General features: G+C 44.6%; 1 pseudogene; it reads left to right on the top strand.

Annotated features, from left to right (window-relative positions):
* The first annotated feature begins 14,592 nt into the window (after nucleotides 1-14,592).
* LOC127183886 (60S ribosomal protein L9-like) lies at nucleotides 14,593-15,866 on the top strand (annotated as a pseudogene).
* The last annotated feature ends 3,215 nt before the right edge of the window (nucleotides 15,867-19,081 follow it).

Genomic DNA, 19,081 nt, shown 5'->3' with positions numbered 1-19,081 from the left:
AGAACACTGAAAGAGGTCACTTGGATTTCATTTGATTTCCCCTCCAGTCCTAAGTCTGTGGGGACAGGAACCCATAAGAGGAATAAGAAAATGTAGCCCATGCACACTTGTGTTGTAGCTTTTGGGAAACGTGGAGGAAGTGGGGGAGAGAACCTTTATAGCGCAGTCATGCCTCCTCGTCGTTTGTGAAAGGCCAGAGGAGATCCGAGAGTCTCCATGTTGTCTCAAAAGTGGGTCAAGTGCTTTAGAGATAAGGTTGCTTAAAAACAAAACAACAACAAAAACAAAAACACAACAAAAAAAGAACAAAACAAAAAACAAGAAAACAAAACAAAACAAAAAACCTACTCTCTAGTTAAAACAGCAGCCAACTTGTGTGGCACCACCACCACCCGGTTAGAAAGCGATGACCGGGGACCACAGGCAATCCTCCGTTTTGATCACGGTCCTGTGGGCCCACACAGCAACCCATTCTGTCTGCTCTCCTCCTTCCTCCAAACTTGACCCAAGGTCTGCTCGACTCTCAAAAACAGTGGTGGTAAAGAAAAGAAGAAATCCCACGGCCCAGGGGGAGAAGATAGGCAAATATTGTTGACCTCCAATGACATGGCCAGCGGTCGCAGACGTACGGAAAACCAATACAAGAAAGGTTTTTACATGCGCACACCATGTCCAGTCCCTTAGAGAAAGAGCCTGGGGGAGGAAGAAGAGACTTGTCTTTCTGCCAGGAAGGCAGACATAGAATCAAAATGTTTACGAGATCTGGAGCAGGGTGGAAGACAGAAACTAAAGCCAGAGTGCCCCCAAACGAGGAGTCTTAGCCTAAAGTAACCGCTGCGGGCCTGTGCTGCCAGTTTACCTGATTCATAGAACGTGGCCACCTCAGAGGAACTTCATTAGGGTCTGTTTGAGGTCACCACATGTTACCAGGGAAATCAGGGTTCTTTCTCTCTGACTCTTCCCTCCACCTATTGAGGATATTTGTTACAAGATTTTTAAAAAAGCTACTTTGTAAAACTTTTCAAGAGAAAAAAATATGTCTGTAAACAGTAGCAGTTTTCAAGGTACAGGCAGGAGTAAGAGGAAGGGGGGGCGGGAATGACTGTGAATCGGCACCCAGACTTGAGGCCTCCGTAGTATCCCAAGGAAGGCAGCTCTACAGAAGAGGCGAGGCCTGAGGGACACAGCATCAGCACCATCAGTCAAACAACAAACACAATCACATGGTCAGGGCAGGGGAGGGGGCCTGCCTTGATTCAAAGCATGGGGTGGGTGGTGTCTAGGATTGGGAGGGTGGGGCCTCCTATATGTTGGCAGAGGTCTACAGAGTAGGATGGTCCTAGACTCTACACTGGTCCTCCTGCCTGCCCTTTCCCTATGGCCAGTCACAGCTTAGTGGTGGGAGTATTGGAAGAGAGTCTAGGCTTGAGAACTAATTCTCTTCCTGCAGTGGGTCCAAGCCGCTACAATGGATGAGGAAGCTCGGGAGGCTTTCGGCAGCAAGTAGGTCCTTCTGTGCCTGCTCACTACGGCGTCCTGCGCTCACAGTAGGCAAAGGGCACACAGCTGCTGCTTTTATGCTATTCAGAGGTTCCTAAGTTACTCTCTACTAAGATGAGCTTTCTCTACAGCGAGGCAGAAGATGAGAGAGAGTCTAGGAGTGAGTTCTTCCCCTCCCCAAACAGACTTTTTAGAAAAATGGCTCCATGTAGTTCGTCTTAAAAGTTCTACATGACCAAGCAACCTACCCCGCTTTCTAATGCTAGAAAACTCATCGATACACCATACTTTTCTTCCCCTCCCATCACCCCACTGCTTGTCTGCCTTCACTCAGCTGCCCGGAATTCGTATTTGTCTAACAAACCCAGTCTGGGAAACCCAGACTCAGAAGAAAGAAAGAAAAAAAAAAAATTGTTTACTGCAGCAAAATTGTCACGATGCTCAGACATTGTCTTACAGCCACAAAAGGAAATTAAGCCATTAGCACAGAGAACAAGGAAAGAGAAGTATAAGCCAGAAACTAGAGAGAAAACAAAAACACACACTTGGGTACAGGGTAGCCCAACCCTAACATTTCCCTTCTATTCTTTTTCTGCTGCTCATTTGGAAACAGTTGTGTAAATATTATGCTTTAAACGATTACAATATTGTAAAAAGCTTTGGATGCCCTGGGTGTCGGGGAGGGGGGGTTGGGGGGGGGTGGGGGACTAAGTATAGTCGCATGATGCTTAATGCCAGGGCATCTTGAGAATTGAAGTTGGCTGATCTCATGGTTATATGAATATTTTAGCGTGCCTGAACACCTAGACTGTATAAATCAATCACTTGAAGGATCGTGGAAGACCTGAGATGTGGGAGGTGCAGTTGGCCTTATGCAACTGCCTTACAAGATGCTTCTCTAGAACTAAAGGACTAAATGTAAAACTATAACTGATCCGAGGAACAGCTGGATGCCAGTGTGTATCCTTAGCAAGTGCCAAGACAAACAAGTAATTGATTAAAGATAACAAGCCAGTAAAAACATAAGACGACAAGCCCTTTATTACCAATATCAATTATTATCATATATGGACGTCTTGCTAAAATTTTACACAGCTGGCGGTACAGTGGGTGTTTTATACAAGCATTACCATCAAACCATGAGTAGTGAATCTCTCTAGGGTGTGAGGAGCGAGCTGCTTGGTGTGGGGCTCATGGACCATGCCTCCAGAGGAACTGGCCAGGAACTGATCGAGTGTACTCAAACCTTGGAAATCTCAAACAGATTTAGAATCTCACCCTGAGAACAGAAGGTGTGGGGCAAAGCTCTCTCCTGTTTCTGTGCCTGCTCAGGAGCACGTGATACAATCCCAGGTGGCTACAGGTGGTTAGTCATCTGAGCTTGTCACCTGTTATCCTTCCCTATATAAATAGAGTATCGCCAGCATTCTAGGCCCAGCCAATGAGATGCATTCAACTTCAAAGCCCCGCCCCACTGCCCAAGGTTTATAAGTGCCTGTTTAACATGAAATAAAGCAGCGAGCGAGTGAGCACCATGTACTTCACCAACATCCAAGCAGCCGTTCCAGTATGACCACAGGTTGGGCCTCTGCCATGGCCTGGCTTCGTTTCAGAGCCCTGAGCTCCCCACTGCCATACGGCCTGGTGCCGGCAGCCCAGCTAAAAGAGTAGTACACTTATATGGGGTGGGGGATGGGGTGGGCAGAATCTCCTTTTCTCACACTTGCTACTGGACCAAAGATCTTGAGACCTGGACCTCACTCCATGCTCATTTGGGAGCTTCATCCTTTTCTGCTGAGAAACCAACAGCGCTCGAACCTTCTTACAGAGACACACACTTCTGGCCAGGCAGCATCCGGGGCTCCCAGAAGACACAGAACCACAGCTTGGTCACCTAGTAGTTTTTATTTTCTCATAAGATGGGATGAGATGAGAGCCGTACCCCAAGCTTTATGACTACGTGGCTTGGGTTGAGCCCAGAGCGTTTTTTATCTAAGTATCCTTAGGCGTAGGCCTGGAAGCTTCTAACCTCTGTCTGCTAACTTAGGCCTAGAATGTTTTCAGCCTCCAAGACTTACTGCTGAATAAGCTTATCCTTTCTAGTTCTTTCTGAACTCTGGCTGGCTGGTTCAACTTAGCTGTACTGGCTCAAAATTGCTCTCCAAAGTGACTGATTCAAATTTGCTTCTCTCAGCCTCTCACTGAATTGCTCTGCTTAGAAAAGTGCCTCTGAACTCCACAAACTGAGCTGCAAGAACTCAACTGTACTATACTCCCAAACTCTACTGTACCATCTCCTCAAAGCCTTATCTACTCTCTCCATAACTGCTCTTTATGTAGCTTCTCTTTCCTGTCTGTCCTCATGAGAGTTGGTGTATCCTGTGTCTGCTCATTCTGTCAAATCTGTCTCTGATTTGTCACTTCATCTGTTCCTCAGTAGATGCCACTGTTAGGGATTAAAGGTGTGTACTAAAAGCATGTCTGTATTCCAGCCAGAGGGATGAAGGGTGTACATTAAGGACATGTCTGTAGTCCAGACAGATCACACAGACCTATGTCTTTGAATGTGATCCTTTGTCAAAGTAGCAATGTTGCTGAAATAAAATTCCTCTACCACATAGGAGTTTTGAGACAAGCTACGTGGAATCATCTTTCTGAAGAGTCCTTTTGGGGAAGGAACGAATCTATCCTTCCAGCTCCATCGTAATTCTACATGGTGCCCATGGCCCAGTGTTGGCCAAGCCATCGTCACCGCTGTGATATAGCATATAGACGCCAGCAATACTGCGTTTCAGGCTAAATAGTGTTCAGAAGAGAAGTCAGTACTTGGGCCCCAGGATGGTTTGTCAGGCAAAGGTGCCTATCACAGAATCCTAGGAGGCCAAGTTTGATTGCTAGAACCCATGTAAACTTGGAGGAGACAACTGATGCCACAAAGTTGTCCTTTGACTGTACCCATGCCTCGGCATGTGTACCCACATAGTAATCATAAAATTTGAAAACGTATTCATCTCTTAACGTTCCAGTGTCTTTTTTTTTTTTTTTTTTTTTTTTGTAGATGAGAATGGGATAGCAATACATCATACTGTTGTTGTAGATGTTCAACGGGAGAAACCAGAATCTCACATATAACATTCAAGTGGTTAATGTTATGAGGCTGGGAGGTAGCTTTGTCAGTAAAGACGTTGATGTGCACGTATGAGGACTGAGTCCTGTCCCCAGCACTGGAGAGGCAGAGACAGGTGGGTCCCTGGACCTCACTGGCCAGCCAGCTAGCCTAATTGGCAACCCTTGGGTTCCAGTGAGAGACCCTAAAAAAAGCAAGATGGATGACTTCCTGAATGGTACCTGTGGTTGTCGTCTGTCCTCCACGGGCACTAGCACGTCTCAGCATCTCTATCAACACACACCTGAGCTCCACCCTCTCACACAAACACCAGTGCATACCTGAAAGAAAATATTACTATTATGACTCATGGTAGTCCTAGTGAGAACAATAATTTTTTTTGTGTGTGAGCAAGAAATGGTGTGGATTAAGACTATGCTTATGGTTATTTTGAGACAGATAAATTCTAGTTCAAAATTTTACCAGAGAAAATAGTGTACTTTTTAATTTTTATTTATTTATTAAGATAGGCTGGGCTTGAACTCAGGAATCTACCTGCCTCCGCCTCCCTGGGTGCTGGGATTATAGGTGTGTACCACCACGCCCAACTGCAGAATCCTTTTTAAAAATTATTTTAAGCCTGTGTATATGTATGCGTGCATACGTGCATACATGTAAGCGTGTGTGAACTAACTCATTCATTTTATGGGCACCGAAGGTTTGATCTTTTTCTAAGCACAAGGAGAGATGGAAGCCAAGACAGACCAGGATCCTCAGGCATCTCACAGATTGGAAACAAGCTTGTCACTGCCCTATGTTTCTGTTTCAGAGGGGACGGGTCTGCACTTGGCAGCTGTATTCGCCTGACACCTAAGGACAGAGCGAAGACTGGGACTTTGATCTATATCAAATGTGCTTTAGAAAAGGATTGGCTGGTCTCTGGGAAAGCCAGAGCCCAGACACTAGAGGCTTAGTCAGGAAAGGAATCCCAGTGAAGAGCCTAAGAGGGTGAAAGCAGAGTGGTGTGTTAGTTATTTTTCTATTTCTGTCATAATACACCGTGAGCAAAAGAAAGGGTTTGTTTTGGACTTACAGTAGCAGAGGGAGGAATAAGAGTAAATTATGACAGGGCAGCATAGCAACAGAGCAGCAAAAGAGAGCTCACATCTCAAACCCACAAGCCATTAGCAGGGAGCATGCTTGAAGTGGCAAGAGTAAGGCCGGAGAGGTGCCTCAGAGGTTCAGAGCATTGGTTGCTCTTCCAGAGGTCCTGAGTTCAATGCCAAGCACCCACATGGCAGCTCACAACTGTCTATAATTCCAGTTCTAGAAGATCTGGCACCTTCACACAGACATACATACAGGTATCAATGTATATAAAAATAAACAAATATTTAAAAAAGAAAGAAAGAAAAGAAAGTAAGAAAAGAAAGAAAGAAAGAAGTGGCAGGAGTCTTTTGAAAACTCAAGTCTGTGTCTAGTAACACACTTCCTCCAACAAGGCCACACCTCCTAATCCTCTCCAGACAGTTCCACCAACTGTGGCCCACGCATATGAGTCCAATGGGGCCACTCTCCTTCAAACCATCAGCAGTGGCAAGTTGGCGCACAGTAGAGACAGCTAGTGAAAAAGCCTGGACACACAGATCACTCTGCTGTATAGTCTGCAGTGGCAAGCCTGCACCCACCTGCGGGTGGAAATTGGAAGTCTGGAGCCTCCGTTCTCAGGCTGCCCGGACCTCATTTCTCACTTCTCTGTGACGAGGTAGCTCACCCTAAGCCCTGAGAGGACCTTCATCCTGGGAATTGACAATTACTAGGAAATAGTTGTCCTACACCCACACATGTATGTTGTGGAAGTTTTGGTTTCTTTAAAAAACTGTTATGTTATATAAACATGTTTTTGTTTTAATGCCAAGTGTGGGATATGGGGGCTGCTCCAGTTTGTTCACAGCCTCGTGAGAGGCAACATGCTCTTTGCCAGCTGGAAAACAACCTTGTGCAGACTCTGAGAGGGTATAAATATGAGAACCCAGAGAGAGAGAGAGGAGAGAGAGAGAGAGGAGAGAGAGAGAGAGAGAGAGAGAGAGAGAGAGAGAGAGAGAGAGAGAGAGAGAGAGAGAGAAATGACGGATGTGAGAAGACTGCGCTTGGAGGAGATGGTTGGAAGAGGAAGAGAAGACTGCTGCTGCATATGCTGTTGCTGGCTGAATATTCCGACTACGGAGATTGGTATTGCCCCAAAGAACCCGAGGAGCCTAAACTTCAGGAAGTAGCCCCTTCTCCCCGTTAACCTTCTTTCTCTCCTACCTGGTCTTGGGGTGTTGGAAGGGATTGGGCTGGAAAGGAGGGAAAGAGATATAAGGAACCAAAATAAAAATAGATTGTTAAAAGTACGCCTACACGTGTAGACTTTGTGCGCATGAGCATAGGGTCCACTCAGTCACTGTGCTCTCACCACACATGACTTGTCTTCCCCTCACCCCATTTTTGAATATGCCATGTTTCTGTTTTAGGGTCTCAGCACATGCTATTTCTTCTGCCTGCCTGGAAGGCATATTCCTAGACTATTACTGCATTATCCAGTGAACGTCAGCTTATATGCTATCACCTCCAAGAGGTTTGCCCTGACCTCTCGATTTACCAGTGACCACCCACCTGCAGCCCAGACACTAATAAGTTACCCTATTCCTTCTTGCCCCCCTCCTTCCATTCCTTATTTTCTTGCGCCTCACACGAAAACTCAGTCACACACCTCAGTACACACTATAGCCATCCCTTTCTTTTGTGGGCATTTTCTGCATCCAAACTTGGCCTCTGTCTCCATCCTCTGCCCTTCAACATACGCATTCATTGCATGTAAAGATGAATGTCCTTGGATGTTATCAAATGCAACATGTTTGGCTTGCTGAATGTTTTCATAGATGTCAAGAGGCCGTCATTCTGGTTGCTATGGGTGTATTCCATTCTGGCTTTAAAGATCTGAGCACACCTGCCTCACACATATGTCCACTCATAGATGACCCATAGTATTTTGGAGTGTTCATTTCACTCATTCCCCTGAGATGCACTCAGCTGCCTGATTTGATGTGCAGCTCCATAGGGAGGACACTCATTCTGTCCCTTCAGAGACCGGTGTGAGAGTGGACTGGAAGTACAACCCAGGACAGTAACTTAAGTACATACAAGTTCCAACCATCTTACATGTATTTTTTTCCACTGAGTCATCACAACCCCATGAGGAGGTATAATCCTCACTTTACAGATGAAGAAATGGAGACACCGTATGCTTGCCCCACAGGGAGCCACTGCCACGATTTCCTGCCCTTTACCTACCGTTTTGTCCCAGTCAGTAATCCCCTTGCCTTTAGGGTGTGGGAAGGCCGTGTGTGTAGCTGTTCAGACTCCAGATGTGCCCAGTTCTTACCAACCCCAGCCCTGCCCCGAGGCTACCCCACTTCTGCCTAGCAGATATGTTACCTCAAGGTGGTGCCAGGTAGTTACCTGCCAGAGACAGTGGTCAGGAAAAGGAAACAGTTGCAACTCTGCCTCCACTGCTACCGACTTCCTCTGCTTTGCTCCCCTTAGCTCACAGCTAGCCACAGCCATTCCTCCTCTGTGCCAGGGGGTTTTCTGGCTTTTGCTTAGATTTACATAGATTGGCAGCTCAATACATGTCCTCCTTGTTTCTGGTGCAACATCAGGCTTGGATGTTGCTCCTTTTTTTTTTTTTTTTTTTGGTCACTGCTGGGATTGTCATCTTGGTTTACTCACTTATCTGTTCATCCCCGTTGCCCCAGGTAAGATGGTACATTTCTCACCAGCAAGGACTAGGTGTGTCTTATTTATGTCCCCATCTTCAGCTTAGTGCCAGCACATAGCAGTTAAAGGAACATACGTACTAGCCATGTCTTCTACAGAAACACAGTTGAACAGTCTCTCCTTTGGGAGCTCACCCCCAGGAACCAGAAGGTCTCTCACCTCAAATTTTTCACGATCCCTCAAGAGTACCAAGCTGGGGACTTATACCTTTAACAGATGGGCACTGAATGCCGTTTTAAATCAGCGCTTCCCTTAACAGTTCTGAGGAGTTCTGTAGGCTTCTTGTCCTCGGGTAGTTGTCAAAGCTGATGATTGATCGTTACTCTGCGGATAGAAAGATCTATCATCTTGCTGATGTCCCAGTTTTGCCTCTTCTGTCCTTTCTTTTCTTTTCTTTTCTTTTTTTTTTTTTTTTTTTTTTTTTTTTTTTTTTTTTTTTTTTGGTTTTTCGAGACAGTGTTTCTCTGTGTAGCCTTGGCCATCCTGGACTCACTTTGTAGACCAGGCTGGCCTCGAACTCACAGCGATCCGCCTGCCTCTGCCTCCCGAGTGCTGGGATTAAAGGCATGCGCCACCACGCCCGGCTTTCTTCTGTCCTTTCTTATTTCTTTCAGTACACTGAGCTACATCCCCAGTCTTCTTACACTGGGTTTCCAGGTCAGCCTTGAACTCATGCTGCAGCGTAGGCGAGACTTGTGGTCTTCCTGCCACAGCGTCCTGAGCAGCTAGGATTACAGGCTTACTTGTACAGGCCCGGCCCAATTTTTATTTCTTTTTTTTTTTTTTAATTTATTTATTTATTATGTATACAGTGCTCTGCCTGCATGTACACCTGCAGCCAGAGGAAGGCATCAGATCACATTACAGATGGTTGTGAGCCACCATGTGGTTGCTGGGAATTGAACTCAGGGCCTCTGGAAGAGCAGTCAGTGCTCTTAACCTCTGAGCCATCTCTCCAGCCCCCAATTTTTATTTCTGCTTGCCTTAGCTTCCTGAGTGCTGGGATTAAAGGTGTGAGCCTAGCAAGATCAGCTAAAAATTGCTATGAACAAATACACTTAAAGTCTCAGAGGCATGTGGTAATAAAATATATTGTTCAAGGACTGAGAGATTAGAGTGCCCAGGGTTTCTCTGGCCTGGCCTTGGATCCAGTGAGTCTTTACTTCTGTCTTGCACTGCTAGTCAAAGCAAAGTCATATGGCCAGGCCCAGTCACAGGACCCACTCACTGTAAGGGAGACAAAGTGCAAAGTCCCATTGCAAAGGGAATGGATACAAGTAGACGTGGAGCTGTCAATCACCTCTCTGCCACACCCACAGAGCAAGCTGGTCCACTTTCCATGAGAGGAGCAGAACTTCTTCCCTTGTTTAGAGCTCTGGAATGAAGGGAAAATTTTCACCATTCATTGAACTGACCATAAACAACTTGTGAAATGGACACTCGGATCCATAAAGTTGTGCTTTGGCAAGATTTCTAGTTAACTTTTTAAGCCAGTTACTATTTAACTCCCTGTGCACAAAGACTTCTGGAAACAAGTTCTCTCCTGTGGTCATTTCCACGCGATGCGGGAGTTAGTTATACAGGCTTGGTCTCTCTCAGCACTTCTCTTGCAGTTCAATTTACTGAATCCTTTTTTTTTTTTTTCCGAGTCGTTTAAAAAATTTTTTAATTTTATTAATTTATTCAGATTACAACTCAATTGTTATCTCATCACTTGTATCCTCCTGTTCCTCCCTCCCCCCCACTTTCACCCTATTCCCCTCCCCTAGGTCTATGACTGAGGGGGACCTCCTCCCCGACTATATGGTCATAGGCTATCAAGTCTCATCTTGGTAGCCTGCTTATTCTTTCTTTGAGTGCTATTAGGCCACCCCGCCAAGGGAAGGTGGTCAAATATGGGGCACCAGAGTTCATGTCAGAGTCAGTCCCCACTCTCCACATAACTGTGGAGAATGTCCTGTCTATTGGCTAGATCAGAGTAGGGGTTTGGTGTTTACTATTTATGTTGTCCTTGGTTAGTGCAATAATTTACTGAATACTTAATAGAGTAAAAGCAGCCATTACAAAGAATAGAATCAGTTTACCCAAAGGACATTTGTTTGGTCACTAAGAAGGGCCAGTCACACTTTTGAAGAAGTATGTCCTTTTGAGAAACCATCTATATCAATCATATTGCAGATTGAAGGTAGGAAGGAAGAAAGAGGTAAAGAAATTAATTAAAAGCCAAGCATGGTGGTGCACACCTTTAATCCCAGTGCTCGGGAAGCAGAGGCAAGTGGATCTCTGAGTTCGAAGCCAGCCTGCTCCATGACAGGGTACAGCTGTGAGGCCTGGGCTGCTTCTGACACCTCAGCCTTACCACATGCATGTCCCCAAGGCAGAAAAGCTTCCCAGCATAGAAACTGCCAGGGCCAGATAGACAGTCACAGACCCAGGTTGCTTTCCCACTAGGTCACAGGCACACCTGTCTACTTCTCCATCAGCCCCCCCCCCCATCCCCCAAGACTCCGTGAGTCCTGGGCTAGTGAAACGGAGCAGCTAAGAAGTGGGGATTCATCCTGGTGGGGCCGCAACAGTGGCTGCAGTAGTGATCTTGAGGGGACTTGAAAAAATGGCTATTAGTAGCCCCAGCTAGGAACACAAGACAGCACCCCGTCCATCAGCACTGTGTTTACCAGATTGCTTCTATGAAGAGCCTTGGCTGCCATCCTTGGATTATCCCTGTAAGAATTTGGTAGTGCCCTATATCAGTCAGAATCAATTTTTAGTGCTTAAACTTGAGAACCCCCAGTGGAACTATTAGCCGAAATATTGTTGTTGTCTGAGTCCATCTAAATAGGGCTTTCGGTTACTAGGCAGAGAGGCCCTGGCTGATGCGGAGAGCGGGCGGTGTGTGGTCTCAGGTGGTTTAAGCAATAACAGACTCTTAGAACAGGACGTGTGTGCTGCTGAACTAGGCCCCCTGCCTCCACTGCCGGTTAGTAGTTTGGTAGGAAATAATCACGAGGTGACTAGGTTCCAGGGAGGACTCAGGACTGACTCAAGCTCAGCAGCAGGGTCCTCTTAAGACAAGAAGGCATGACACCCGCCTGCCTCTTGATTGGTGGCGGGGTGGCGGGAAGGCGGGCAGGTGAGGAGAAACCTCGGCTGGGTTATTCTTTTCCAATTATTTGTTCTCCAAGCTCCCCACCAGTTCTACGTCAGTACTGTCAGCTTTGCAAGCCTAGCCTGTTCGGTTGTCTGTGGTCTACACCCCGAATGAACAAATCTAATTCTGAAAGGGCCAGGAGATCTCCCCCCCCCCCCCCACACCAACGGTGTGTATTGGAATAAGCCATCACTCTAAGTCTCAGGAGACAGCCGTTCTGGGTGGAGGTCTTATTCACAGAGTCGTCAAGGCATGAATCTATGTGGCGGTATCCCCACACGGTCTAAGCGCACACTCAAGCCTGCTTTGGATACATTCTAATGGCTTTATCACTGCTACAGTTTGGGTATGAAATGTCCCCTGAGGCCTGGTGGATTGAAGGCTTGGTCTCTAGTTGATAGTGCTCTTTTGGGAAGCAGTAGAAACTTTAAAAGGTGGGGCCTAACTGAAAGGAGGTGGGGCCTAACAGGAAGAAGGTGTGGCCTAACTGGAAGGAGGTGGGGCCTAACTGGAAGGAGGTATGTTTTCTATCTTGCCCTGGCCCCTTCCTGCTGTCTCTTTCCCCCGAGTCTTGGAAGCTATGGGGTGAGCAGCTGTTCTTTATATGCCCTCTCTGTCATAATGCTTTGCCTCACTAAAGAGGCCCAGGAGCAGAGGTTCAAGGCCAGCCTGGGATACATGAGACCCTGTGTCAAAGAAAAGTACAATATGTTTCTCTGGCATTTAAGCATAACTTTTTACTGCTTGCTGGTATTTTCAAAATCGCTGTATATTTTTCTAAAATTATTAACATAATTGTTATACTTCCTATCTGAGTGCTTTAATGATAGCTATTCTTTGTGTTGGTTATTGATCATGGTGCTCTTTCCTCCTAATGTATTTAGTATTTTTGAGAGGAGGACTTATGTTTCATACACGCGCACGCGCGCGCGTGTACATCCTTCCTTCTTATGAAGAAGATAAATGTAAAAACAGTTACACAATTTATACTAAAAAATAAGATTATATTGTTAAAGAAATAATATGCCTTCCCAGTGAGAAATCATTCCACACACTTAGACATTTATGAAGGAAATGATCTTCAATAGTGCTGGTCCAGCTTTGGCTAATGCCCAAAGAAGGGCTGGCCTTGAATAGAAGATTTTAGGTGTACACATTCCGTATACACTGTCATGCCTAATCTCATCCAAGTCCCAGGCCCAGGTTACACTTTGAACAATTTAAACAGAGACAGGAGACTGGACATCTGGCACTTGGGCAGATGGGAGATATACACAACAAAAATATTGGCAGAATTATTTCTTACATACACCAGTGTTGCTCTTTTCGTATAGTTGTTATCTGGGGCCATCATGCTGACCTGGCAGAATTATGCTTTTCTCAAGAAGAGAACTGTGTATGTGGCACAGCAGAACTTAGCATTGATTGTGACCCTGTGCTGTCCCTTTGAGCTGTCTGTTAGAGGCATGTTCTTTGGGAACATGGCCTAGAGCTGGTCAATCCTTGGGAACAAATGTTTATATCTTAGCTTCTCTCTAGCCAGCCTGGTTAGCAGACTACCTGTCCTTGAGATATCTGAGAGTGCTCCCTTAGCTTAATTCTGTTTTGTGTGATTTAATGTCTCCTGAGCCAATGTACTAGTAATCCTTAATTAGAACATTAATTCTGTTGCTTTGTGTTTCTTCTATGTCAATATCGGTTCAAAGTCAGAACTTGAAGCATGCTTACTGTTAGTGTGAGAAAACAAGGAGGTGAAGAGGAGGAATGAGACCAAAGAGTTAAGGTGATGAGGGAAAGACAGTGACACAAAGGGACAACAAAGCAAAATGTTATTTGTTCCAGGAATTCCTATAAATGCCTGCATGCATAAAGAAAGCTTTAAGAAGCCACACGCGCTAGTGCACTCAGCCAGCACTCAGGAGGCAGAGGCCAACAGATCTCTGTGAGTTCAAAGCCAGCCTGGTCTACAAAGCAAGTCCAGGGCAGCCAAGGCTACATAGAGAAACACTGTCTCAAAAACCAAAACCAAAACCAAAACCAACCAACCAACAACAAAAAATGAAAACAAAACAAAATCCAAAACAACAACAACAAAAAGAAAATACAAGGAAATCAGTGTCTCACGTCATACTTGATTGGGGTATAACAGGAGGTTTGAAATATAACTAAAGCAAAAATATTGAGTGTAAAAATGTCTGTTGTTTGATCTTTCATCCCCACTTTCCAGATCGCTATTACAGGAAAAAAAAATGCCCTACCAGGTGTGTTCAACCCATAGCCTACGGGCTGTGTGTTCTCAGGAATAGCTCTGAATGTGGTTTAACACAAAATCACAAATGTACTTAAATGTTATAAGGTTTCTTTTGGTGATTTGTTTAAAAAAATATATATATATACACCTCTATTGTGTGGCTCTTGAGCATGAGCTTTGCAGATGACAATATTTTGTCACAATGTCAAAAGACTAGACACATCTGGGCCTAGACCATACTGTCTTAGTCAGCGTTCTGTTGCTGTGAAGAGATATCATGACCAGGGCAACTCTTATAAAAGAAAGCATTTCACTGGGGCTGGCTCACAGTTTCAGAGATTGAGTCCATTATCGTCACGGCAGGAAGCATGGCGGTGTGCAGGCAGACATGGTGCTGGAGAGGGAGCTGAGAGTTCTACGTGTGGGTGGACAGGGAGAGAGAAACACACTGGGCCTGGCTTGAGCATTTCAAACCCTAAAGCCCACCCCCTGTGACACACTTCCTCTAACAAGGCCATCCACATTCTTCCTAAGTGTCCCTTCTTGGCGACCAAGCATTCAAATCTCTGAGCCTATGGTGGCCATTCTATTTGAAACCACCACATATATCATAACTGCTTCTTGCAGACAGCGAGGGAAAGACAACTGAATAGCCACCAGTAATGGAAGGATGCATTTGTGGGTATTTACAGAGAGTTACAGGGAGGACGGTTTTATTCTGGTGTGACTAACGTTACATCCACACTGACTCCTTTGCGTGGACGGATGTCTATGATACACTCTGGTAAGTGAAGCAAACAGGACGCGGTGCACACAGCCATGATCTTTTGCCAGGTCAGGTCTTGTTAACCCTATGGTGAGTGTCTGCTTTCATTGGCCACAGGGCAATCCTGGTCATGTCAGTTTGAGTCAACTCTGGGCCACAGGCATTTGATTCAGCTAGAGTCCCTAAGCATAAAACATTTAGAAATTATGTCAATCCTACTGAAAGAAAGGCATTCCAGTCTGCCTTTCACTCTGTGGGAATTAAAAAAACAAAAACAAAACAAAGCACCATGTGAGCCAGAGGGAGATTTGCCTAAGAATGACAAAGAATTAAATAGAAGATAAAGTCAGACTAGGGTCTGGGTTACCTTCCTAGGTTCAGCTATTCTTGAAGCCTTCTTGGGTTCATGAACCTGTTTCGGTTGCTTGCAGTCAAGAGTCCTGGCCAATAGTAATAGAATACTGTGGGTGATTTGATTCTGATGTACTAAAACAAAACCTTTGCAATAAAGATATTTTTGCTTGTGGGAGACTTATAGTACAACCCAATGTAGAAGTTAAGTTGCTGGGGGTGGAGAGGCAGTGGAGTTATGGGGGCGGGGTTAATGTTTTTCCATTACACACTTTGTAATATTTGTTCGCCAGCAAGTGTTTATGTGTCATTAAAATTCCATGAAATTGCTCTTTGCCCCATCTACTGAGAGAAAGAAGACCATTCTCAGAGTGAAACGGTCGCCGTCACTCTGAAGGGCACACAGTCATCGTGAAGGGCCCCAGGGGAACTCTGCGGAGGGACTTCAATCACATCAATGCAGAGTTGAGTCTTCTTGGAAAGAGAAAGAAGCGCCGTGTTGACAAATGGTGGGCTAACCGAAAGGAGCTGGCCACTGTCAGCGCCATCTGCAGTCATGCGCAGATCATGATCAAGGGTGTCACGTTGGGCATCCATTACAGGAAGATGGCTGTGCATGCTCACTTCCCCATCAACGTCACGTCACTCGGGAGAATGGGTCTTCGGTTGACATCTGAAATTTCTTGGGTGAGAAATACATCCGCAGGATCTGGTTTGGATGAGGCCAGGTGTTGCTTCTCCTGTCTCTCAAGCCCAGGAGGATGAATTAACCCTTGAAGGAAATGATACTGAACTTGTTTCAAGTTCAGCAGCTCTAATTGAAGCACACCACACAACAGTTAAACAACACCAGGCTATCAGAAAGGGTTTGGATGCTGTCTAAGTGTTTGGAAAGGAAACAGTGCAGCAGTCTAATGTGTGAGACCTGGACCCAGCTCCAGAAACAAGACCCTGAGTTATAAGCATGATTTGGACGTCTTTGGGGGACAGTAAAAGACTTATATTGAAAAAAAGAATTCTATAAAAGTTAAACAGGCAGCATACAGCTGTGTTTTCCAAATATTGGGTTTTATGGAGGAGGAAATAGTGTGAGTGGTTTGGGGGAAAGAGTCAAATCTTACATTTGAAATTAGAAAAAAAAAAAAACCACCCTAATATAATGAATTGTTGCTGCTTATGTATTCACTTCAATTTTTTAAAGCTGTCATACAAAGTAATAGGTTTCACGCTGGCGTTTTCATGCATACTTTATTCTTAGTTGCCTACCCTCTCTTCCCACTGCCTGTCTTTTGATGGTCTCAATAGCCCTCTAAGATCTGTTCGTCCCCTCTCATGATCCTGTCTAGATTCGTCTCACACACACACACAAACACACACACCCACACATCTAGGTTTTGCATATTGAAGAAAACAAGTCACATGCCCGAGTCACAGTGACCTTCAGCTACATTATTTTCCTACAGATAGAGGTTTCATTTTTATGACTGAATAAAGTTCTGTTCTGTACATATGTATTACACATGCATATATACATTCTGTATATATATTACACATTCTATTTATTTATTCAATGTATATGAGTGCTCTATTTGCATGTACATCTGCAGGCCAGAAGAGGGCATTAGATCACATTATAGATGGTTGTGAGCCACCATGTGGTTGTCGGGAATTGAACTCAGGACCTCTGGAAGAGCAGTCAGTGCTCTTAACCACTGAGCTATCTATGCTGCACATATCATTCTTTATCCACTCATCTGTGTATATGATTAATGCTCTTTAGAATGTCCTTTCTAGATGAATTGATGTGCCCACAACATTAATCCAATCTGAGCATGATGACACATGCCTATAATCCCAGATATGTGGGAAGATGACACAGGGGGATGTCATGGTCCAACCCATCAACAGCAGCTATGTAGAAAATCGAGGGCTAGACCGGCAACTTAGTGATACCTCGTCCTAAAATAAAAAGTGTTGGGGTTGGGGAAGACTGAGAAGTGTATCTCAGTGATAGAGTGCTCGCCTGGCTCCGGGTTCAATTTCAAGCACTGAAGAACAAAGCAAAACAAACCAAGAAAATTAGAAATTTAGGAATAAGGGCTGGAGAGATGGCTCAGAGGTTAAGAACACTGGCTGTTCTTCCAAAGGTCCTGAGTTCAATTCCCAGCAACCACATGGTGGCTTACAACCATCCATACTGAGACCTGGTGTCCTCTTCTGGTGTGCAAGCATATATGGAGGTGAAACACTGCATAATAAAATCTTTTTTTTTTTTTTTAAGAAATTTAGGAATAAGACACAGAATTTTCTCTTAATTAAAATATACCTCTGCCAACACAAAGAAAATAAAGCATTAAATTGTTTCATGCTGATCATGTAACTTATCTCTTGAATTCTAATTTTGAGTTAATTAAAATTCTTGTTTATTTTGCAATGTTGTAATGAGTACCTGTGATCACGTTGGAGGCTTTATTTCTGCTGTGGCAACTTTCGTTTCTTGACTACAAATACACCACACGTCTGAACAGCCTAGGTACTAAAAACTCCATCTCATATATTTATGGAAATACAATTTGGTGGCAAATATCTGCCCTACCCCCCCCCCCCAGAGGTGGGGGATGACGAGATCAACAGAAACATTGATGACAGAATGCTGGGGGAAATAAATGCCGCCGGCCCTGCTTCTGGGTGGCTTTTCAGGGGCCTCAGTCTCCCTTGTCCACCTGAAACTCAGAAAACGTCATTTCCCTTCTCCACAGTCGCTCACTCGCCTGAGAAACGGGCTTCACCACCGAGGGCTCCTGGGAATTGTAACTTGCCTTTGGGGAATGGCTGGTGCAGTAACTACGGTGTTGGATCAACAGACACTAAACATTTATTTACAAGGAAGGTGTATAGCTGTGATTACTGTGCACTCTTTCCTCAGAGCCCTGTCCAGCTGCCTTGATACTCCCTTCACAGGGAGCGGATACATTTCAACATAATTAAAAGTTGAAGACTGTTTCCTGGACGTTGAGTATATCTAGTTACTCCATTGCTTTGTTTCAGCAAATCCAGTGGTTATCAGAAACTTATGGGGGGGGAGACGATTAGCAGAATAGAATTTTAATGTGGCATATACGAAATATCGTACATGTAATTGCTCATAAAAATCTCCTCATAAATAAAATTTTGGGAAATGATAGTGAACGGAAAAAGTGGAGGGTCTCCTCTCAAGGAAAGCATGGTAAAGTCCACATACTTTTCATCTTATAAAAGGCATGAGAGCATAATCGATTTTACTGATTTGCAGAGGAGCCCACAGCCTTGTCATGTAAAATTTAATAGGTAGCTTGAACATTAAAATTTAAACTCAGAATCATCATCAATCTTTCATTTAAATCTGATAAGCTTCTGGGGTTAGTCCATGGGCGGTGTGTTTCTCCTCATGGCTCACCTTCGGGATATTATGTCCTGTACAAATCTAGAAACACATGTATTACTTATCATAACAGTAATAGGATACAACTAATGTTTCTCAAAGCCTTGGGATAAAAATGTGTTACTTTCCCTAACAATTTACGCTCCCTTCCCCTCAGCTAACCTAACTCCAGCTAAGACGTTAGTTTTCATAAATAGAATAAGAAATGTTGTTCTTTTAATCTTCTGAGTTGAATTCTGGGTCATGCAAAGATTAAGTGAAGTGACTCAAAACCCAAATCCTATAATTACAGAATGGCTGTTTAGATGGACTAAGTCTTCCCTTTCCCTCTCCTCGGCTGGAAGGCAACTTTGGAAACTGCAAATTAGGAAAGCCTGGCTGAGGTGAAGCAAGCTCCTGAAGACGCTGGCTACTTAACTGTCATTTGCTTTGTTTAATCTGAGATTAGGTCTAGGTTTACAAGGGAAACCTAAATTTAGAGCTGACAGGATTCTTTAAGGTGGCTTTAATGACTGCAGTTTCATCCTGCAGCTTTTCTTAATAGGTCTGCGGTGTGTGTGTGTGTGTGTGTGTGTGTGTGTGTGTGTGTGTGTTCATTTTAAACTCTGGAAAGAAATAGAAATATCTAGTAATTGGTCAGTTGATTTACTGCATTTCCAAATGACTGCCGTGTGGTCCTGTAACCTCCATTTCCCCCTCCCCCCGTGTTTTCAAGG

This window comes from Acomys russatus, chromosome 32 (assembly GCF_903995435.1).
Source record: "Acomys russatus chromosome 32, mAcoRus1.1, whole genome shotgun sequence".
Taxonomy (NCBI): Eukaryota; Metazoa; Chordata; class Mammalia; order Rodentia; family Muridae; genus Acomys; species Acomys russatus.
Note: the sequence above shows the minus strand (reverse complement) of the source record. Positions and strands in the feature narration are given on the sequence as shown.